The 25,033-nt window shown below is 40.7% G+C and overlaps 1 long non-coding RNA gene across 1 annotated transcript; it reads right to left on the bottom strand.

Moving 5' to 3' along the window:
- Positions 1 to 2,951: 2,951 nt before the first annotated feature.
- LOC141584389 (uncharacterized) lies at positions 2,952 to 24,760 on the bottom strand. Its single transcript, XR_012517428.1, has 4 exons — positions 24,294 to 24,760; positions 24,127 to 24,193; positions 21,304 to 21,550; positions 2,952 to 19,162 (listed from the first exon to the last, which is right to left on the bottom strand). It is a non-coding gene; the product is annotated as an uncharacterized LOC141584389 (long non-coding RNA).
- Between the last annotated feature and the right edge of the window lie 273 nt (positions 24,761 to 25,033).

Below are 25,033 nucleotides of genomic sequence, written 5' to 3' on the forward strand. Positions count from 1 at the left end.
TCTCCTCATATTTGATCCCTGACATTGCTGAAGATCCTAATGTCTCTTTTCTGACTACTAGTTTCCTTCTCTGTAATTTTGGAGAAAATATACACTATTGTGGAAGAACCTCTCTCCATGCCTTGCCTCCCAGGGAAAAGGGCTCAGTCACCAAGCCTAGATGATTCATTACAGGTCCCCTCAATCACCCCTGCAAAGTCACTCTTCTTTCTACATTTGCTTCTCCTGGGGCCATCACCTCTAGTTGCCTAGTCAGTCACTCAGGCTAAAACCTAGAAGTAATCCAAGGTTTCTTCTCCCTCATTCCTTGGGGGCCAAGCCTTCAGTTCTAATTTTTCATTACCACTCATTGCCATGCAGTCCCTCCTCTCTATTAATACTCCCAGGAAGCTCTGGTCATCAGCAATCAGTACCCTTATGGCAAGTTCTCATTAGATATTTGCTGAGTGATGGGTCTATCCACTCACATCTCTCTCTGTAAGTGATAGAGTTATCAAAGTAGAGCTTGTGAAGTATCATTTACCCCTCTCCTTGTGTTCTCCCAAGTCAACAATAACTTTGATGAAATCATCTTTTGTTGGCATCTTTTGAAACCGTGGGTCACGGGATGAAAAGTCTAAAATGCAGGATTCCTAATTTCTATTACAAATAATAATGAGTTGAGTTTATTTGGGTTTGACTTGAGTATTATATAGAACTTAAATGTAAGTCAAATGCACAAGAAGGCTTTAAGAGTACTGATCTTTCTGTCGGGAATCCTGCCTAACTTCAAAGGTTCATGAAAATCTTTCATTGTATTTAATTTAAATGGCTCAAAATCTTGTCATCGATGGTATTTGGCTTCACATAGATTATCCACCCTGACCACAATCTGATACATACCTGATGACGACTGCAGAAGGTGAACTTCTGAGAGAAGACATGCATTGTGTCAGGAGGGTGGGGGTGTGTCTGACATTTCAGATCCTCTCAGATGGATCTGTAACCAGCAAGATGCCAGAAGGAGGCCATTCTGGTGTTGGAAGTTCAGGGCCTGTTGGTGGAAGCACCACCCACTCGCCCTTCTCCACAAAGCTCTCTGACTGCTATGATTAGGCCTTCGTCTTGGAAGGAGACCATAGACGTCACGGGCCTTGTTGGGAAACAAGCATTGATGATCCCAAACTGTCTTTGTAGGAGGTGCTTAAATCCTGACATGCATGATTTTGTCACACTAAATATTTGAATAATCTTGGCACTCAGGAAGCACTGACTGAAGGGCAATGCTGAAGGAAGTGGTGAGCAAACTGTAGACCTAAGGCAATGAGGGAGTCACAGGAGGAAGCCCAGGTCCCAGACCCTCTAGCAGCTGCTACCCTTGGTTTCCCCATGCTCAGGGGTGAGCCCCTTCCCTTCCAATCCCAACTCGTTTGCAGCACTGCACAGATGACGTGGTACTTTCACATCTTTTTGTCAACAATTCTTATAACATCGAGACATGGAAAAGTTATTTTTACTGCTCCCATTTTATTATGAAAATAAGATAGTAGATTAACCAATATTACATTTATAATAGTAATACTGCTTACCATGTATTGGCCACTTTCTATTTCATGTTCATTTCCTTTTAGCCTAATTAAAAAACATGCTGAGTAGCCTACATTAGCATCCTTTTACGGAGCAGAAAACCAAGATAGGTCAAGATCTAGTGGTTTGCCCAAGGTCACATAGCTCGGGAGGGTCAGAGCTTGGATTTGCACCCATGTCCAGCTGATTCAAGGCCCATGTTTGATTGGTTTTAGCTTATTTCCTCCAGGTTTCATCTTCCCAACCTCCTTGTTTGCTTTTGGGAACCTGAGCACGCAGGGAAAGATGCAGAGTTAGAGCTTCATTTTCTTGGTCTCATATACAACCATCCTCTCCTCTTTCTCCTGCAAGGAGAGCTTATAGCCACATCAAACTTGTCTGCAGTTTGCTGTTGCATTAAGTAAATCTGAACTTTCTGATGGCAGTTTGACTTCCCAAAATAGTCTCCATAGGAAGAGATTGGTATCATCAAAATGCCAAATCAGAGACTGTCCTTTGAGCTATTATAACCTGGCCTTCATTTTCATTATTACATTAGTAACTGACAACAGCTTTTACCTGGGTATACTGTTGAATTGACATACATGCCGGCAGACAAAAAAAATCTTACTATATCCTCCCCACACCAATAATCACTTGTTTGGAAAATAAAAATCCCTGGCCATTTTCTAGATAATTCCAGTGCTTGGCTTCTTTCTCACTGATGGCAAAAGCTCAAAACAAAACCAATAAGTATTTGCTGAGTGTCTGCTAAATGTTAGTCAATGTGTAAGCATTTTAATACTTATTTCCTTTCATTAGGTTGGTGCAAAAGTAATTGCGTTTTTTGCCATTAATTTCAATGGCAATAACTGCAATTATTGCTTAGTTACTTTTGCACCAAGCTAATACTTTCATAACAACCTGATAAGGTAGTTATTATTCATTTACATATCAGGGGAAGGGAAAAATAGAATTTGGTTTTGGTCATACAGCTAGTAAAAGTAAACTTGAGATTCAAGCCCAGTTTTTCTGACTTCAATTCCAACATTCAATTTTTACCCTGGTAAGAAACCATGTAACTTAGCGATATGCATTATTTAAGACTCTTTAAAAATTCACACTCTTTCACATCAACTTCTACATGTAAGTATTTATTATAAAGAAATAATCAGAGACAATCATAAATATGTATGCCTAAATAACACAACAGTGTTATTTATAATTGCAAAATTAGAAAACCACTTAAATGACAATAGAAAAAATGCTTAAATAACTTCATCTGTATAATATAATATTATACAAACATGTTTTTAAAGATACAACATGGCATATAACGATGTGAGAAAATAAACTGCAATAAGTGGAAAAACAATATAATACTGCATATATAATATAACCTCAATTTTATCCAAAATACAAATTTAAAAATGTGCACATATACATAAAATAATTGTAAGTAATAAAAAATACTAATGAAGTCGTCACTTTATGGTTATTTTTTCTTAAATTTTTCTATATTTTCCAAATTCTCATCCATGAGCTTCTGTTACAAAATAGAAACAACAAATATACTATTTTAAAAATATATAATTCCTAAAGAAAAAAATACGAATAAGCAGAGGTCAATGTGGCTCAAGTCCAAAGGGCTGCTTAGAACACACAGTTCTTTGCTACTTTACTCTCCAGCTCAGGGAGCAAGGGAGGCAGTGTTGGAGCGTAAAGACCTAGATAACTCACTGTGTGACCTAGGACAAGTCACATTACCTCTCTGGGCCTCAGGGGGCTTTTCTGCAAAATGAACAGACTGGATCAGTAGAGTAGGCTCTGCCCTAGCAGAGCACAACTTCCTGAAGTGGCTTCTGAGTAGAGCTACCTTTCACTGTGCAATTAAATCTGGCCTTGCCTCACGACTGGAGAGAAAAATATTTATGAATTACTCTCTAGTTTAGAAATGGATCTCTGTCTGGGAACAAAGGAGCACAAACCCCACTGGCAAATTAGAGTCCATTATCAGATACTATAGCAGCAAGCTCAGCCTGGTGGTAATTGTATCTGCAATCATAAGGCTGTGAGGCGACTCTAGACCATTTGCTACCTGCATCAATCATCATTACAGTCTAGCACAGAGGGACGCGGAAATGAGCCCATGTTATCAATGGCCAGTTAGAACAAAGATCCATCCAGAAGCTCTTGGGAACCTGGTTGGAGCAGAAGGAGTGGGGGAGGAGTGCAGAATGACAGGTGGCCTGGGTCTGTCAGCTTGCTGATGTCACCCAGGAAGATCACCCTGCCATGCTGGCCTACAGCTCTGTTTAGAATCCCTAGTGACCTCAAATGATGTCAATTCTGCTTGGCCATGTGAAACCAAAATAACTGAAACAGGTGTCAGTCAACTTAGAAAGTTTATTTTGACAAGATTAAGGGCACGCCTGTGGCACAGCCTCAGAAAGTCCTGACAATGCATGCCCAAGGTGGTCAGTGCAAAGCTTGATTTGATACATTTTAGGGAGGCATGAGACATTAATCAACATATGTAAGATGTACATTGGTTTGATCTAGAAAGTCAGGACAACTCAAAGTAGAAAGGAGCTTCAGGTCACAGGTAAATAAGTGACAAACAGTTGCATTCCTTCTTTGATTACATTCATTTGTCTCATGTGAGCAGGTGAATGACTTCGAGTTCTGTCCTTTATCCACAAGGAATTTCCTTGTGAGCAAATTGTGAGGGAGGAGTGTAGCTCTTTTATTTTTGTAGCGGTGTTACGTAGGAATAGAATGGGAGGCATCCGACAGTTCCCAGCTTGACTTTTCCCTTTGGCTTAGTGATTTGGGGGCTCTGATTATTTTCCTTTCACAGCTATGACATATCAATTTCATGTAAATAACTGTGTATACTCCCTAATGATGGAAACTGGATTTACCCTGTGTATCCCTGTAATTTGCCATAACAAATTACACAAATGTGATGGCTTTAAGCAACAGGAATTCGTTCTCCTACAGATCTGGAGGCCGGAGGTCAGAAATCAAGGTGCAGTGGGGTTGTACTCCTGCTAGTGGTTCTGAGAATCCTTCCTTGCCTCTCCAGCTGCTGGTGGCTGCAGGCATTCCTCAGACTGTGGAAGCATAACTGCAGTCTCTGCCTCCTTCTTCACACTCTTCACAGGGCCTTCTCCTCCATCTCTGTGTGTTCCCTCCTCTTCTTATGGGGACACAAGCCATTGGAATCGGGTCCACCCTGACTCCGTATGACCACTTCTTAACTTGATGACATGTGTAAAGTCTCTGTTTTCACTAAGGTCACATTCTGAAGTTCCCAGTGGACATGAAATTTGAGGGACACTATTCAAGTCACCACACCCTGGTATAGGACACTGTTTGTTTTCATTGGTCATCTTTCGTCTCAGTCTTATCCACAGTAGTAAATGGGGTAATAACAACTAATATTAAAATAGTACTTATCATGTGCCAGGCAAATTCTAATCTCTTCACATATATTAATTCATTTCATTCTCACTGTGAGGAAGGACTATTTTTATCTTCATTCTTCAAAGGGAGAACAGAGACACAGAGAGATTAAGTGAAGTGTCTGAGATCATGGAGTAAATGGCAGAGCAAGCACTTCAGTTGAGCAACCTAGTTCTGAACCGGGGTTATTAATCATGCATCCTACCTCCTTTAGGATGGACACAGCTAAACTAGACATCCTGAAACATGAGAAGAAATTCAAATAGCAAAAACCCTTTGGAAGTAATTTGACAATCCAAGTCAATAGTTTTGAGAACATCCATTCATGTTTTATCCAGTAATTACACTCTGGGGAATTCTTCAAAAAATAAAATGTGAACTGTATAAAGCTTCCATCCACAAAAACACTGTGGCAGCATTGCTTATAAGAGAAAAGCTTGCAAAAGCAAGGGAAAAGATACTCTCAAACAAAAGGAGATTACTAAAGTGAATAAGGTTATACCTGTAGAATGAAGAATGGATCTCCATTAAAATAATGTAGATAGTTTAGAGTAGCAAAAGGAAATGCTTATGTTATAACATTAAGTGAAAACTGGAAAATAAGGTGGTCTCTATAAAATATTCTTGACTAGATTTTTAAATAACAGAAAAGAGAGAAATTACATAAAAATGTTCACAGCAACTCTTTTAGAATAATTTTTTCTTTCTCCCTTTTTTAAACCATTTGTATTTTTCAATTTACATAATAAACAGATTACTTTCATAATTGGAAAAGGAATTGTGAATATGGAAAAAGTAAAGTAGAAGCAGTATTCTTATGGAAGGACTGAGAGGACAAAGTGGGTGGTGGGGGGGTAGTCAATTCTAACCTTGGCCTTTATATCAGAGATCTAAAACCAAGACAGGACATGCTAGATGCTCTCTCCTGGAAGCACCGACATTTGTTATTAAATTCTGAGACCACTGATTTGTCTTGTTTTTCAATCTGCTAAATTCTAGGTTTGACATTGATGTATGCTATGCAAATGTCTGTTGAATAAATGAATAGGCAGCTGAGCTAAATAAGTGCACAGCATAAACAAATGAATGGAGAAGTGGAGGCCATAGAGGGATTAAATAAGTGGTTTGAATAGAAAATGTCTTTCTAAGGGAAAAGTTTGAAGGCCCTTCCTTCTTGGTTTCTGAGACAATCCCACTAGGAATCTTGGGATTTAGTATCATTGACCTCACTTTGCAAGGCTTTAGATTAAGCTTATCTCTTCGGCTATAAATGATGGAATCCCAAAAGAAGGAAAATAAATCCAAGCAGTGGGTCAAACAAATAGAAATTAAATTGACCCAAATTGATACCCAAGGAAGTAGCTTTCCCTCTGAACAAAGGCTGAAATGAGAATCTACTTGCTTTAAAGGACAAACTGCCCTCCAGTTCGGGGAATCAGAAAAGATTTTGTCTACATCCAAACCTTTGTAATACAACCCCCTACTTCCCATTTCCTTACATAAAAAGACTTCTATCTGTGTTTATAACCACATAACGTCTGTTAGCAAGCAGGATGGTTTTGTGGCTCTGAGTTAGGACACAGAGCTCAGAATCTGGGCTAGTCGAATTGCCTCACCATGGCCACTCTGAAATTTGTTACCAAGTGTAAAACAAATATTCCCACCTGAGGACTAAGCTCTGATTTTTTTTTAACTTGCTCAAATTCCTATCTGAGGACTCTGGTGAGTCATGCTTTACAAACCATAAATTCTCATCAGATGGGCTTTATTTAACCTGTATATCATGACTTATTTTCCAACCTGACTCTGGTATAACATTCCAAGACAAGAAAGAAAACCAAAATATTTTCCCCCAAACAGGTTGCTTTGCCATATATCTTGAAATGGCTTTGCAAGCCATCCTTTGTCAGGGAAAGTTTGCCTCTGTAAAGAGTCTCTCTTAACATAGCTAGAGATGGCCAATCCTAAAGAGATGGCCTAAGAGTCCAGCACTTTTTAAAGATCTGGATAGCAAACATTTGGCATCTATTATCTCTAAGGACAGCCACTGTAAGACTTCAAAGGAAGCTTGGTCTCCATAGCCTTTTATCTTAACCTGAACATTTCCTTTCTATCAATCCCAGGTCTTTAGACAAACTCAACCAATTGTCAACCAGAAAATGTTTAAATTTACCTATAGCCTGGAAGCCCCCACTGCATCAAGTTGTCCCGCATTTCTGGAACAAACCAATGTATTCCTTAAATGTATTTGATTGATGTCTCATGCCTCCCTAAAGTCTATAAAATCAAGCTGTACTCTAATTACCTTGGGTACGTGTTCTTAGGACCTCCTGAGGGTTGTGTCACAGGCCATGGTCACTCATATTTGGCTCAGAATAAACTCCTTAAAATATTTTACACAGTTTGACTCTTCATCAACGTATCTTTTGATTTTCAGGGCTAGCTAGCTGAAAATAAAATCCATACTCACACTTTCCTAATGACCCAGAGAACAGAGACCCACTTGGTCCCCATTCACACAGAGGCGAAGATGTTTCTCTGTCCTTAAACTGATGGTGCAAAGTTAACCACCAAAGACCAGGAGCTCAGGAGCTAATTAGACTGTCCCTAGGACTTTAGGCTGTGGCTGTTTCCCAGAACAAACTATCTGTGCTTCTGCTCAAGGGCATCAGTGTTTCAGGGCTCAGAGGAGAATATACCTAAGCCAGCCTTCATGGACAAGCAGCATGGCATCCCACTTCCAGGCAAGGACTAATTTCATGAGGCAAAAGGCTGCTGAGACCCACACTTCATGGCATGGCCATCTGTCAAGTTCGCAATAATTCATTCAGCAAAATTATGCATGAAGCCCTGAATCAGGAGCTCAAGACACTAAGAACACATTCTACCAAGAGAGGCAGATATCAACCAACAGTTACAATACACACATTAGTCAATGAGGTTGGGGAACTGTACTGAACCCAAGTTGCAAAAAAAAAAAAAAAAAAAGATCTCAGAGGAGAAAATGGCTAAACAGTGCTCTGAAATTCAGTGTATTCCTAAAGCAGAGAGACCTGGGAACCTTACAGAGTTACAGAATAAATAAAGTACACTGCCTGCATGTGCATAGAGTCCAAATCTACCCATTTTTCCAGGACAGCTAAAGCTATAGCCTCTCCATGTAGAAGTACTCTCTGAGTCCCTTTGGGTTTCTAGAACCACAGTGCAGATGACTGCCAATAGCAAAGCCTAGCTGCAGACTAGCTTGCTGAAGCCAAATTAGACTGTGGCTTATCTACATATCCACAAAGAGGTAGAGCAGATTCCTACAATGCCAGGCCCCTTGGCAGCATTTTCAGGAACTGCCGCTCATGACTAGTTAAACAATATAATCAACACTTGCAAGATGTGAAAGGCACAGTTCAGCTTGGTGACTCAGGGCGAATGTTCTCTTGCTCACCCGGAGAAGAGTGCCACCAGTATTCTGTCCTAGGGTGTGCTTTCCACTCACTGGATAACAGGAGTTTGGATTCTTAATTGGCTAAAGAGGATCGTTTTTGCTTGGCTGATTATTTGTGTTTTGAATGGAAGTGAGAAGATCTTCAGATTTTAGAGCGTGTGTTCGAGTGTGCGTTCAATTCTAAGAAAAGCACTTCATTTGTCTGGTTAAATTAGCTGCACCAGCTACATATGTCTTAAAAATTGAACTAAATAAAACAGACCAACATTGGCAAGATCTTGGAGTTCATTGAAGAGAAAACTAAACTAAATATTTTCAGATTATAACGGTGGGCAAAACTAAATATCTGAGTTGGGCTAGAGGGGTTTATAAATTTACCATTCTATGGGAAGGGGTAAAGAAATTAATTCTTCAGCCAAAGTTCTTTCAAGTGTGCTGTGTTCTCAATCCAATGATGACAGTGTGTCTTGCAGTATTATAAAGAAACTACATTCTGAAAGGAAATGTACCATATCAAACTACAGGGACCAATCGCCTTTGATCACTGATGGCCTAGAAAGTGACCAGGATACTCAGAAAGCTCTGAAGAGAACCAAGAGGCTATCTCAACATTTTCTTTTCTTTTCTTTATTTATTTTTCCCTCTCAAACCAGCTTGGGAGTACCACATGATTAATTTTAGAACCCACTCAAAATGTATAAACTCAGGGCCCCAAACCAAACTGAAATTTTATTTGCAATGAGTTAAAATATTTTCTTAATTTTTTTGAAATCTTATCAAGCAATGATTCTCTTACAAAATGTAATACTTGCAGAGCAACAGCTTCATGATTTTGGTTCCAGTGAAGCAGAAACCCAAAGATTATATTTTCCTTAAAAAATGAGCAGTAGGTAATAAATTCACTGGGAAAGTCAAGTCTATGTGTTATTAAACAGAGAATATTCAAAATGTGATTCTTAGACTCTGAAAGCCTGTATTATTTGCTCCTCCCCAACATGAATTCTGCAAAGGAGACAGATGGAAAAGTCTCCTGGGTTTTAGAAACATCTATTTTAAGGAGATTTTGAAAAGACTCAATGTCCAAATATGCTGACAGGCTACACATCAGCTCATAAGGGAGATTCAGAGCCAGCAGTAGCCAACAAAGTGACCAGAAGCCTTCAGCTCTTGCTGTTTGGTGGCATGTGACGTTTGATTGGGATATTTCCCAGACTTAATCATTACTATCAACTTCTGCATTGAAGAAGTGTGTTGTGGGTGGAATCCCATCTTCCCACAGTGGAAAAGGAAACAAAGAATTTTTATCTTTTCTTCCAAGGAAGAAAACCTCAATTATCCAGGGAAATGAACTGGAAGGTGCGGTTTCACAGCTTCCAGGAGTCCAAACGATACACAAAAGACAAGTCCATTTTTTTTTTTTCCTTCAGCAAAGCAATTACTGTCCTTTCTTCCATGTTGGATGCTCTTGTCACATCTGACACACCAGTTTGATTACTGAAAGAATGAGCAAAACAATGAGCACTTAGCACAGGGCTCTCTGAGACTACCAGCACCAGGATGCATTGGGGAACAGTCCACTTGCTTGGCATTAGAAAATTCGCCTTTCAGAAGACAATGCTTTGTCACAGTTCCACTCATACCAACGAAAGAGAAGAGAAGAAAAGAGCTTGGGAGTTTATTTCCTCATGAATGTGCAAAAGAAAGATATTCAGTAAAAAGAGCTATGTCTCAGCTCTTTGTTTACAGGTACCCTCTAGGACAAGTGGCCAAGAAGTGTTTCAGTCATATGGAAATAATGGATACCAGTAGCTGGTTTTGATGGGTTCTTTCGTGACTCATCTTTTCTGCCTGGGCTGAATTGCAGCCCACAGCAATGCTGGAGAAAGCGTAATGACAGAAACCAAGAAAGCCATCAGACACGTCAATAGGGATGAGTAGGAGACTCTCAGAGTGATATCACTTTAGGAAAGTATTCAAAGGCCATGACAACCATTTTTCTAGAAGGAAATATTTTCCTTAGAATGTCCCAAGTAACTTAAATATCTTACAGTCTGGTCTTGGGTAAGCACATTCCAAGTTGCTTGGCAAGGGAGACTCCAACCTTCAACCTATTAGGAACCCTCCAAAAAAGTATTGGTCACTGAAAGACTGAACCATGCCTAGCTGGCTGTTATGAGAAGAAAAAATGTCTTCCAACTGCCACAATAGCGCTGGGAGCACTTGAGGGGGTCTCTGCCAAGAGAAGCAGTGGTGGTCACTGCAAAGTTGAAAAACCAGCAAGGGAAGATTCCATGCTGGTGGGACCTGGGGGGCAGCCAGTGAGGAGGAGAGAGATGACATTTGGGGTGGGTGGGGTTGTGGGCAGCTCAGTCTCGTGCTGAAAAGGGAGGGCATGGATCCATGTGGTTGCAGTCGTCACCCAGGTCTTGGGTACAGGCTAAGGAAACAGAAATCCAAAACAAAGGATTGTACATTGTTCAACTTTATAAGCAATTTGCATTTATGAAATCCAAAACAAAGATTTATTCATTTTCCTTCTTAAAAGAGGGAAATACTCATGTAAAGAAGGCTAAGGAATTCCCCAACACCAGGATGGGGTTTTTTTTTTTTTAAGTCAAGGAGGCTGGGATTGCATGACAGAAGAGTTAGGACTGCATGCCGTTAAGTTAGGCTGTGTTCTTTCCCTAAACTCAAACTATTTGACAAAGCTATAGTAATCACAACTGCATGATATTGGTACAAAAACAGGCACACCAGTGGAACGGAATAAAGAGTCCAGAAATAAACCCAAGCGTATATGATCAACTAATCTTTGACCAGGGCACCAAGAATACACAGTGAGGAAAAGATGTTTTTTTTCAATGAATGAGGTTGAGGAAACTGCATACCTACACAAAGTAGAATAAAATTGGGCCCCTGGCTTTTACAATATACAAAAATTAACTCAAAATAGATTTAAGACCCAAATATAAGATCTAAAACTATAAAACTTCTAGAAGAAAATGTAAAGAAAAAGTTTCCTGACATTGGTCTTGGCAATGATTTTTTAATATGATGCCAAAAGCATAGGCAACAAAATCAAAAATAAACAAGTGGGACTACATCAAAATAAAAAGCTGCTTCACAGCAAAGAAAACAATCAAGAAAAAGAAAAGGCAACCTACAGAATGGGAGAAAATATTTGCAAGCCATATAGCTGATAAAGGGTTAATATCCAAAATACATTTTAAAAACTCACATGAAAAGGAAGGAAGGAAGGAAAAAGAAAGAAGGAGAGAGAGAGAAAGGAAGGAAGGAAGGAAGGAAAGAAGAAAGGAAGGAGGGAGGGAAGGAAGGAAGGAAAAGAAAGAAAGAACCTAATTATAAAATGGGTAAAGGAGCTGAACAGACATTTTTCTAAAGAAGACATACAAATAGTAAACAGGTATATGAAAAGGTGGTTAAGATCACTAATCCTCAGAAAACTGCAAATAAAAGCTACAATGACATAGTTCTTCACAACTATTAAGATGGTTACTACCAAAATGTAAGAGATGATAAGTGTCAGTCAGGGTGTAGAGAAAAGGAAACCCTGTACACTATTGGTTGGAATTAAAATTGGTAAAGCCATTATGGAAAACATACTGGAGATTCCACACAAAAAAAAAATAAAAAATAGAACTGCTGTATAATCCATCCATCCCACTTCTGAACATATATCCAAAGAAAATGAAATTAGCATGTCAAAGAGATGTTTGCACTCCACGTTTATTGCAGTATTATTCACAATAGACAAGATAGAAACAACGTACGTGTCATCAATGAACATATAGATAGAAGAAAATGTGATACACACACACCCTCCCAACATCCTCCAACACACACAGATATAATTCTGCCATAAAGAGAAAGAAATTCTGCCACCTGCGACACATGGATGAGCATGGAGAACATCAAGCTAGGTGAAATAAGACAGACATAGGAAGATGAATACTATATGATCTCCCTTATACATGAAATTTTAGAAAGTCTAACTCAGAGAAACAAAGAGAGCTCCTGGTTGCAAAGGGCTGGAGCTTGGAGAAATGGGAGATGTTAGTTAAAGGGTACAAAGTTTCAGCTCTAAGATCAATACATTCTGGGTACCTAAAGTATATCAGTTTGACTATACCTAAAAATATTCTATTATTTACTTGAATTTGATAAAAGAGCATATTTTAAGTGTCCTTACCACACCACACACACACACACACACACACACACACACACACACACACACGACCAAGATTAGAAAGATTGAGAACACAAAATGGTGAAGACACAGAACAACCAAGACCCTTCTATGCTGCTGCTGAGAGTGGAAAATGCAATGCCCCTCTGGATAACTGTTGGCAAATTTGTCTGAACATAAACATATGCACACTGTGACCCAGCAGTTTCACTTACAGGAATAAAGCCCGTAGATTTGAGTGCTTATGCACGCCAAAGGCATGTCCACAGTTAGCTTTATTCACAATGGCCCCAAACTGGAAACAACCCAAATGACCATCAGTGGTAGAATGAATCAATTGTAGTTTATTTACACAGTGGAAGACTACAGAACAAAGAAGGAAGACTGCAAACGGGAAAATGAATAAAATCTTACAGCATAATGTTGAATGAACTAATCCAGACGAAAGGAGTACTACTCGATGACTCAATTTACAGGAAGTTTTAAAATAGCCCAAACTAATTCCTGATGATGGAGGTCAGAAGAGTAGCTACATTTGGGGGGCGTTACTGGTGGTGAAGGGGCATGAAAGAGCCTTCTAAAGTGCTGAAAATGATCTGTATCTTGATCTATGTGGTGGTTATAATGAGTGAATACATATGTAAAAATTCACTTAGCCATGAACTTAAAGACATAAGCATTTCACTGTATGTTAGGTGTATCCTGATTAGGAAGTTAGAAATATGTCCTTCATTTTCTTCTCCAGGATCTCTGTGCAGGACTCCAGCTTTGCATCCACCGTGTTATACAAGAGTTATTTGCCTTCCGTATGATGTGTAAGCTTCTTGCAGGCGAGGACTATGTCTCATTCATCTGTACTTCTCCATTGCCTAGCCCAGTGCTTGCTATAGGAAAGTAACTTACGATCACTTTCCATTTAATATGTAGCAAAAAAGAAAACAAAAGTTACGTAATAGATGTGTGTTAAACTATCCTACATGCCATGTAGACTCTAAATCTTGCCTGTTGTCAATCTCCTGCCTTCTACTTTCGATGTGAACTTAAAGAATGACAGCAAACTTGTATAATTCTTTCCATTTGTCAGGATTTCAGATGAAGAAAATATGCTAAATTCTCTCGTGGGTGGTGGTTTAGTTTAAAGCAAAGGTTCTCAAGACTGAAGAGCATAAAGTTCAAGTGCTGATCTTGTTAAATATGCAGACTCCTAGCCCTATACCCGAAGATTCTTAGGTCAGGGAACAAACCCAGGTGTACACTTTCACCATACTAACCATCTTATAACCACTAAAACAGAAGGTTCTAAGGTGTCTAACCAAAATATTGGTATTCAAATACCAATTTGGGTATTTCTAAAACTACCCAAATTCAGTGACCTGTTAGATTCCACCTTTCTTTGGAAACAGGGGGCATATGACATCTTTAATTCGCCTAGGAAAACAGCCATTATGGCTGAAAATCCACTTCTGAGGGAATGTTCTACTGAGCACTGGGGAAATAAGGAGGCAATATGAGGTTCTATGAGAGGTTTTTCTTTAGAAAAATAGTATTCTGGGATTTTTTTTTTTTCCAATTTCGCTCTAGATAGAGGTCTTAAAGCCATAACACAGACTGACAAGAAGCTGAAAACTCCAAATCAAGACTGGCACCCTGTCCTTAATTTACATCAGTAAGTTGAGAAGAAGTTGTCAGACTCAACTTTTTCTTTATGTTAAATTAGTTTATCAGGAATTGGTGTTCTTAGCTAGAAAATGTTTCAAAACAAAGGAAAATCCATTAGTTTAAAAGTTGTGTCTCTCCTCCAAGCATCGAAATACACATATACAGCATTACCAAATCCTGCAGATGGTAGGTTCTGACTTTACCGTGAGTACAACTCCCTGAAGAACTACTCAGTCTAGGTACTCCTGTAACACATCTTGGTTGCAAAGCAAAACCAACGAACCGTAAACAAACAATTTGCAAGCACAATGAATGTATGTCACATACAAGCATGTGGCTATCCAGGAATGTTTAGTTTTGCTTGTCTGACTGGAATGTAACAAATAGCTTTTTAGTTTTGCTTTGTCATCCATTTCTTCCTAAGGGAGACAAGGAAAATATTCTTGAAAAGCAGCTATTAATGGATAATGACAAGTGGTTTCCTGTGGTCTAAGAACAAGCCATCAATTAGTGCTTTTTATGTGCCTTTAAATTCCAGAGGCAAAGGAAGTTCAATAGTGGTGTATTGGCTTCATGATTATTGAACTAAGAGGAGAAATCTTGAGATGAAACACGGGGGTTTTTTTCCCCTTTTTGAATGAAGTTTATATATTTTCTTATAAACACTACAAAATTTCTGGGACTCTCTGGGCTTCAGTTTAGCTTGCTATATCTTTTTGTATAATATAGAATGGTAGAAATGATAGCATTGGGGTCCAATATGAATGCTCCCAGGAAAAGGTTAGTAACACTCATTACATAGGAGGCAGTGTGCAAGGCACTCTAACTCTCTCAGCCTTGCCAGGCCTTCATCCCTCCACTGAAAACCTTCTCAAAATGCTTTTAGGTCTCCTGGGTCTGACTTCACGTAGAAGAGGCAGAACCCAGAAGTTACAATGAACTCTTTAAGGAGAAGTATTTGCAATCTTCCTCAGCAAAATTTAGAGAAGACAGTTTGTCTCCTCCGGCCTTAGCCTTCCCAAGTCTTCTTTCCTCTTGCTTCCTCCCTTTGTGGCTCCATTCACCATTATTCCCCACAGCCACAGGCGGAACCACCAACCTCTCTCCATGCTGCCTCTAGACTAGCTGATAGCTCAACAATATAAATGACGGGTAGCAGCTTCAAACATTGCCTCTTACAGAGACTGTTCATTCTGGCAGAGGTAAAGCAAAGGAATGCTGTCTTTGGAATTTAAGGAGAGAAGGGCTCAGAGAGAAGAGACAAGCTTTGGAGGCTGAAGGGAAGCCACAGAAGATGAGAGTGTGTGAATGAGCTCCCACACGCAGTCACAGCCGGCCCATATTCTGGGACGAGGAAAGGCCCCCTCATTCCGGGCTCTGCTTGCAGGCATCTCCTCAGAGAGACTGCCCTGACCAAAGGTAAACATGTCCACATAGTCGCAGCCTTCAGTCTGTATCTGGAGAACCCCACTCTCTTCTTTATAGCATGTATCTCTGTTTCAAATCGTATCACATAGTTACAGATTTTCCTGTTGATTATCTGTCTTCCTCACTCTCTGCTAGGTAGGACCTTACTCTCTGTTAGGTAAGACCTTGTTTATTATCCATCTTCCTCACTCTCTGCTAGGTAGGACTGCAGAATGCCCAATAGCTAGACTGGTATCTGGCATGTAGTTAAGTGTCCAATAAATACTTGTTGATCTAATGAATGAATGATGGGTAGAGTCAGCTTCCACAAGCCCACCATGCCTCTATCCGGGTATCCAGGGCAGCACCCCAGCCCTCGCCCCCGTGGCTCAGAAGCCTAGAGCTAGTGTAAATAACTATTCTGATTTACCTGAGACTAAGGAGGTTCTTGGGACATGGGGCTTTTTGGTATTAAAGCTGAGAAAGTCCTGAATGAACCAGGACGAGTTGGGTACCCTCCCTAGAGATACCTCCTGAAATTCTTTGATAGTTTGTGCGAAAAGAGCAAGGTCAGGGTATCCACTATCCTTCTGAGGTCACCTCAGCTTGTCTTGCTCGCTAACCAGAAGATCACTGCTCTCACCAGGTGGTGTCCTCTACCCAATCCTTCCCTTCCAGGTTCCAGTAATCATTTCCACTCTTTGTCATTGGGGCCCAGGGTTGGCGACAGCTCTGACGCTCTTCATCCTGTCTGCATCATTTCCGTGGCTCCTCTCTGCTCTTCTGCACACCAGTAAATAGCAATTTGGAAAATAACCCCTGCTTGAGTTATCTAAAGGTGAATGAGCCATGGTTTCCCATGGGGACCCTGACTGACATGAGGGGAAAGGAGAAAATGTAGAAATAAATGTTATCAGAAACCATTAAGATGCAAAGGTGCTTAACCTCTAGAAGCCTCAGTTCCCCATCCATTAGCCTGTGACCAGCTCATAGGGCTGTTATATGAAGTGATTAGGAAGACCTACTTAAAGTTGCTTCATAGCGTATCAAAAGCACTCAGCAAATTTTAGCCATCATCGTAGCTATTAGGCTTTACTTCCAACAGAAACAACCAGAAGGCAACACCAGGTTTGCCACTGGCCTGAGACGGACCCCAGAATCTCACCTCTCCAGATGGCCTGAAGTAAGGGACAGAGGTACTGTACATTTAAAACTTCACATAGGCATAAATTGCTGTCTTTTAGTATTTTCACTCGAGCTTTGAGCGGAGCCCTTAATGTTCTATGCTTTGAGATTGGATCTAGTGGTAAGTCCAATGTCTGTTTCAGAGGAGGCCAGGAATGTGGGAAACGGTGGTTACATTGCACATTTGCAGGAAAACCCTCCACCTGAGGGACACACCCCCACCTTCTGTCCTGGCCAGCCTGATGAAATATACAAGAAATCAATAGGCCACAAAATGGAAACAATTTTGAACTCAAGAAAAAGGTTCTCCTTTTCCAATTTAATGATGCAGTGACGTGTCTGCAGACACTGGATGAAATGAGGTCCTGAGAAGATCCTGGCGAGTGTAGGAGCATGAAGGCTGAACATTACAAGCAAGAAAGATTTCTCTTTTATTAAAACAAAATGGCACATTTGGATTTATAGTACCCAGTAAAGTATAAGCAAGAAGATGAAAATTCCACCATGAAATAAGACAATTTAGGAAAGACAGAGTGGGTGGAGACAGCATTCAGCTTATTCCGAAGTAAATACACACGAACACACACACACACACACACACACACATACACACACACGCATACACAGAGAGAGAGAGAGAGACATGCTTTGCACATAACTTTTTGGGAAAAGTGGGAATAAGGAAAGAATGTTTGAGGAAATAATGCACACTAATGTTCCCAAAAGCAGGGCCATATTTAAATCATGTTATAATATGTTAAAATAGTATCTCCTAAATTCATGGTCACTCAACACTTAGAATGTAACCTTACTTGGAAACAGGCTCTTCAAAGATGTAATTAGTTAAGGGTCTTATGATAAAACTTCCTGGATTTACAGTAAGCCCTAAAACCAATAACTTGTCTCCTTACACAAGAAAGGAGAGGGAGATTTGAACACAAAGGAGACCATGTAAAAACAGAGACAAGGATTGGAGCTAAATGTCTTTCTAATAAAACTGTTAAAAACCCCGCGCTTTGAATGAAGAGACCCCCTAAACAGGTTTGTGTGAGCAACGTGGCTGTTTATTCACCTGGGTGCAGGTGGGCTAAGGCCGAAAAGGGCGTTAGCAAAGGGCAGTGGGATAGGAGATGGTTTTATAGATTTGGGGTGGGCAGTAGAAAGTTACAGAGTAAAATCCGTTACAGTGGTGGGGGTAGGGCCGAGGAGTATACATTACCATAAGTTCAGTTACAACGAAGGGAAGTTTATGTCTCAGGGAAGCTCCACTGGGCTATCAGAGATAATGGCGAATGCTGGATGGGGGGAGGGGGCGTTGGGGGAGGGAGAGAGTGGGGAAGCGGGGGTGATCAGCAGAGGCAGACAGGACTTCAGACCTTCTGGGTCCAGGCTTGCACATGGAGGCCTGACAAAAACAATTCATATTCCTTTGGGCATTACCCAGTAATGAGATTGCTGAGTGAAATGGTATTTCTGTTTTTAGGTCTTTGAGGAACTGCCACACTGTCTTCCACAATGATTGAACTAATTTACACTCCCACTCAGTGTGTAAGTGTTCCCTTTTCTCCACCTTACTTTTATCACATTTACAAGAGCAAAGACATGGAATCAACCTAAATGCCCATCAGTGGAAGACTGGATAATGAAAATCTGATACATATACACCATGGGATACTATGCAGCCATAAAAAAGAATGACGTCCCATCCTTTGAGGAATATGGATGGAGCTGGAGGCCATTATCCTTAACGAACTAACACAAGAACAGAAAACCGAATACTGCATGTTATCACTTATAAGTGGGAGCTCAATGATGACAATACATGGGCATTTAGAAGGAGGGGAACAACACACACTGGGGCCCATTGGAGGGTGGAAGGTGGGGAGGGGGGAGAGGATCAGGGAAAATTACTGCTGAATACGAGGCTTAACACCTGGGTGATGAAACAATCTGTACAACCAACCCCCATGACACACGTTTACCTATATAACCAATCTGCACATGTACCCCTAAACTTAAAATAAAAATTAAGTTAAAAAAAAAAAAAGATTGGCGTTATGCTGCCACAAGACAAAAGCTATAGAAGCTACAAGGAGCTGGAAGGGACAAGAGAGGATCCTTCCCTGGAGTCATGGGAGGGAGTATGGCCCTGCTGCCAGCTTCATCTTAGACTTCTGGCTTCAGAATAGTTGAACATTAAATTTCTGCTGTTTGCAGCCACCAGGGTGTGGTCATTTGTTACAGCTGCCCTAGGAAACAAATGTATATATTAAAATTCTCCACATAGTTTATACAGCAGGAGTTCAGTAAACACAGTTGGCTAACAGATTACCTAGATGAATCTACTGCCCTATAAAACCACGGAGGTACAACTACACTCACTTGTGTTCTCATCCCAGAATGAAAACCCAGCACTTCATGCTTCCTGTATTAAATTTCACAACGCGTGCGCTTCGTGTGGAATGAGCATGGAGTTTGGAATATGGAACAATCCGACAGACTGGTATACCTGCTAATCAGACCTGGTACTCTGTTTCCAAACTGCCCGTTCCAGCAGAAGCCACTGAGTAATTACACCCAATAGGAGATTGGTACCCATCACTGTGGGGATGTTCACATTACCCACATCTGTGTCTCAAGCAGGGCCCTATCAGGACAACACCATGCCTAATCTTTGCAATGCTGTTTGCATAATCTCAGGCCTCAGGTCACCCAACCATCTAGGGTAGAATCCAGTTCTCAAGACCCCTTAGCTATTTCTGGTTACAGCGAGGGAGGACTGCCTGTGCAGGGAAGGTGGCAGTTGTCAGGGTGTGGGATGGGGGCTTACTAAGAATGAAGCCACTCTACTTCCGGAGGGGTTGGAGGAGGGAAAGAAGGAAGCAGAAATAGATAAAGCATATTTCCTACAAGACCCACAGCAAAACATAACCCAGGAGTTCTCGGTTCCTTGCTCTGCTACACAGCTCTCTGTCCAGGAATATTTTGAATCCTGTCTTGGTAGTCCCAGTGTACTTAGTGTGCCCCTAGTGATGTTTCCCCACTCCATCTCGCTACGTGCCTCTTCTTCCCTGCTGGTGAGGCTGTGGGCCTCAAGTCCCCTCTGCTCTGCCTTCTTTTTGTTCCTAAATTATACTATTGGTCTCATCCCCCTGCAATTCTAACTTGATTCCAAGGCCACTAATTCTAGTTGATTATTGTGCTATTGTCCTCAGTTCGCCCCTCCTGATTGCTCTCTGCGCTTCTCCTGGGCCCCAGGCATCCACTTTGACGAACAGCTTCAGCCAGGCTCCCTATCCCTGGTTTCTGGAGAGAAAGGGAGGTACTGGCAGGAGACTGGAGAAGGAAGAGGTCAGATCAGGATGGGACCAGCATGGCCCCCTCCCACTCAATCCCTGCCAGGCCTCCGTGGTGGCCTTGTCTCAGTGTCTCCACAACCAGAGCTCTGCCGGTTCCTTCAGGCCTAGGATTGGAAACTGCTTCCTGCTATTTCAAGTTCCTGAGCTCTGGACTTTCCCTTATTACTTCCTCAACTCTGTCCCCAGCTCTATAAACGGTGCTTCCATTAAACTCCCTTTTATTCAATCGCTGAGGCAGTTACCAATACTAATCAAAATGCACACACTTAATACTTTACCCAGGCACAAGCACTACATACACACACATGGGCACACCCTCTCTCTGTTATATGAAGAGTGTGGCTTCGAAATCAGACACACTTAAATAAACAGGCATGCCATAAATGCCCAGTTTATTGGGATTCTCCGGTCTTTGTGAATCTTACTTAATTCCTCTGGAAAATGAGACCAGAATCTATACCTCCCAGAGTGTTGATGAAGCTGAACTGAACTTACATTCCTGGTGTGCCTTTCCCTCATCTACTCATTCAGCATCATACAAACATCCCAGCTCCATTTGGCTATCCCCTTTTGAGCTTGCTTAGGTCTAGTTGTCTGACCTGATTCCAGGTACAGTATCTTTTTCAAGCTAGGACTTGGGTGGTCCTGCTCACACGTCTAAGCATTTTGCCATAGGACCGACTCCAGCCTCACCACTTCCTTATGAGAAGGGATGGATATGCCATTTCCAAAGGAGATTGAGGAAGTAAAGAGATGGGTGAAGTGATTTCTTCATATTTGCCCCAGTCCCAGTAGAACTGCTATGAGGAGCGGGGTGTCTATGCCCCTGGCCACTGCCATTCTCTTGAAGGAAATCTCACTCAACACGTAGTTTCTGAATTGCTTTTCTGGGTGTGTGATGTGCCTGAGATGACGATGGCAATGACCAGGGTTGGAGGAGGTTGGAAAGAAAACAGTGGAGGAAGTCACTATGGACACAGAATCAACCCCCTGTGCCTTGCATGCAACAACTTAGACGGAAATGGACTCACTTCTCAAATTGATGAATTGGCAGCTGGACTTCCAGCTGCTGGGCGTTCCCATCCTGGTTGAAAATCGTGTGTGACACTGGCCGTAAGCGATAAACCATGGAAACCAGTGCTAATAAGATCTTGTTCATCCGTCGGTTCTCAAAAACATTGCCTCAATGAGCACAGCTATGCATGATTAATGATGGTCGAGAATGAATGCAGAGTTATTTCAGAAGCAAAGGAAAAGTTGCACACATTCCCCAAATTTCTGGAAAAAAGGAAATGAATTCAGAAAATGCAAGCAAAGGCAGAAGGAGAAAATACTTATTCAAGATTTGCTACTAGAGATTTCACTTTTAAGATGCTTTTCAGCAAAACAAACAAAACAGAAACATTTAGATTTCATGAACTATATAGAAGTAAATAGACACATTAAAGGAGGTTAAAAGAAAGAATTTAAACCACTTTCTTGCCAAAGAACCTTTAAAAATGAAATATGTTGTTTTTAACAATTCCAAAACAGTCAATAAAATGTTTAGAAAGAGTTGATAAAACTACTTGGTTTGGAACTCAGTTTTCAAATTAAATCTATTTCTTTAATTTAAAAAACCAGTTTTACCAAAAAAAGATAAAATGGTGAGTAATAAAGGCTGAGATTGGCCGCATATTCAGCAAATGAACCTCCTCAAATCATAACTGCTGCATCCATTTCACTACTACTAGTGACGGCCAGAGCTATTTGTGTTTGTACCACCATCCAGACCGACGATTAAGACAGGCAAAATGAACAGATCACCCACGGCCATTCACTGGAGAAGGGTGCAGCTCTGCCCCATAAATAAGACCTATTGTCATTTTTTTCCTAATTGTACAAGCAACACATGGCCACTTCCCAAAACTGAAAAACAAGGAAAATCACAAAACAAAGAAAACTCAAGCAGTTGATAATTTCATCTATAGTCCAAACTACTTAGAGGCTGAGGCAGGAGGATTGCTTGAGCCCAGGAGTTCAAGGCTGCAGTGAGCTATGATAATGCCACTGTACTCCAGCCTGGGCAACCACCAAGACCTTTTCTCTAAAATGATTATAATAACACTAATAACTGATTCACATTTCAAAGGTACTCATTGTTAACATTGTGGAGTATGCATTTCCATGTTTTTCCAGTTCTTATTTCATGAAATAAGTAAAGAAATAAGATATAAATATAATAAATATAAATAATAATGTATGGGTATAAATAAATAATATAAAATGTAAATAAATATAAAGCCCTATAATATGATTTCATTTTCTTTCATTACATGGCTCTACCATAATTGACTCTATCTGTCTCCAATTACTAGTCATGCATATCTTTTCAATTTTTTTGTTTTTTTTTTTTTTTCCTTTTTTTGAGACAGGGTCTCACTCTGTCACCCAGACTGGAGTACAGTGGCCAATCTCAGCTCACTGCATCCTCTGCCTTCTGGTGATTCTCTTGCCTCAGCCTCCCAAGTAGCTGGGGTTACAGGCGTGTGTCACTACCTCCTGGCTAATTTTTGTATTTTTAGTAGAGACAGGTGGTTTCACCATGTTGGTCAGGCTGGTCTCGAACTCCTGACCTCAAATGATCGACCCGCCTCAGCCTCCCAACATGCTGGGATTACAGGTATGAGATACTGCACCCGGCCCCATTTTTCTCTGTTTCAAAACCAGTGAAGTTCCTTTTCTAACGTTTAAAAGAATTCAGTCTGCTGACCCTAACTGAAGATAAAAACTGAAAAATTAACAACCAAACCCCACTCCAACCTTCCACAAATTTTTCTTGTTTTTTGAGGCCCCAGGATCTTTGCATGTGCCCTTCCCTCCATCTGAAACGCTCCCTCCCTCTGCTCATCTGCCTACAAACCCCTGGCTTTTGGTGGAGGGCACTTTACTTATTAAGTGTTCCATGTTTTCCTTAAAGAGAAAGAACTTAGATGCCATTCCCAGGAGGGAATAACACTTTCTCCCCACACTCAGTGTTCCTTAAGTACAAGGCAAGAATACGCAGCACTAGGGCGCCCCCTTGCTCCGGTGGACGGCCATGCTAGAGCTTTCACGGGACCTCTTTCTCCAGGCCTCTTGCTGTTTTGGACTTGACATTGGAGACTGGCTGTAGTAACACTTCTGGCTGGCCAAACATTCATTCTGCAGACTCAGTTACCCTCTTGCAGTAAACCGCAGGTCTTCACATGGACAGGAGGTCTGCAAAGGCCAGAAGTTCCACGTTTCATTCTTCAAACTCGCTTAAGTCATTTTAAGTCTTAAGTGGATATTTCAAAACCTAGCTGACTTCTACACGTAATTCTCAGGGTTCAGAACCGGGACAGGATCCAGAAGTCTTCCTTGGACCACATCTTTCACAACAGAATTAATCTTTTATACGTACGTTTTCTAGCATTGAATCATAATTGTTTGTTCACATGTGCATATCCCATTTGAGTCTAAAGCCTCCTTGAGGCAGATATTAGGACTTACTTTGCTCTTCATTTCCAGCACCTAGCGTAATATCTGGCATATAGGAACACTTAGCAAAAAATCTGTTAAACGAGAAGATCTCAAATTGTTGGCAGTGCCACATATTATATACAATCAGATAAATTTTCAAATTATCCAAAAGGTTTCCCCAGAAATAACAGAACATCAGACAAATTTTTATCCCAAAGGTTTCCTTAGAAATAAAAGATTATTATAATCATAAGACATTCATAGAATGGTGATTCTCACATGTTCGCATGTTTCAGAATCATCTGGAGCAGATAATACCCGCTGGGCCACCCCTGAGTTTCTGGTTAGTAGTTTTGGGCCCCAGAACTTACATTTCTAACAGGCTCTCAGGTGATATTGATGCGCTGGTCTGGGAACCACATTTTGAAAACTACTATCCTAGAACAATCATTTTCAAAAGATTATCAGAATCACTTCTGTTACAGCTTGCCAGGAGTACATTTTTAAACATTAAAAAAAAGAAATTAAAAAGAATTACCTCTGTGTTTGCTAAATTTCCACATACTGCTACAATACTCCAACCTGGAAAGTGGATGAAGAAATAAAATATTTCATACATGAATCTGTGGTAGCAAATGCATCCACAGACAGATCATTGAAAAATCACTGGACTTGGGCCACACTTACAGGCTGACTTTGGAATGACATGTAAAAAAGAATTTCCTGGCCATATCTTCTGTGACTCATTCTGTAACTGTGAATTATTGAGTAACTAACAATTTTCTGGGGAAATCTACTCCAAGACACCTTATGGTATCTTGGTTTAGCATAAACTTCACTATTTAGTTCCTGATTTTATCATGCCTTATAGGACTGTTCTTCTGAACTTTCTGATCAGAATACAGCAAGTCTCAGGACAGCAATCTCTTCACCAACAAATATTAATTAGACACCCACTAAGGGAAACCACAGTGGAAGCCCCAAAGTGGAGAGAAAGAGGCAAAATATTTCGTTGTCTGGAAATATCTGATTAGCTGTTTGGGAAGATAGAAAACAGATACATTTTTTAAAAGGCATTCCTGATAACAAATGTTTGTTATTCAAAGATTGAAACAGATGAGGAAAGCTAAGTTCACTCTGAGGGAGAGGAGGATGGATTTCTCAAAGCTGGAGAAGTAAAGAGAAGCCATTTGAAGAAGAAGGCACTGCAGTATTATATCTGAAGATAGAATTGAAGAGGCAAGATCATACCTAGAATAAAGCTCCAAAGAGAGCTTG

This window comes from Saimiri boliviensis, chromosome 4 (assembly GCF_048565385.1).
Source record: "Saimiri boliviensis isolate mSaiBol1 chromosome 4, mSaiBol1.pri, whole genome shotgun sequence".
Classification (NCBI taxonomy): Eukaryota; Metazoa; Chordata; class Mammalia; order Primates; family Cebidae; genus Saimiri; species Saimiri boliviensis.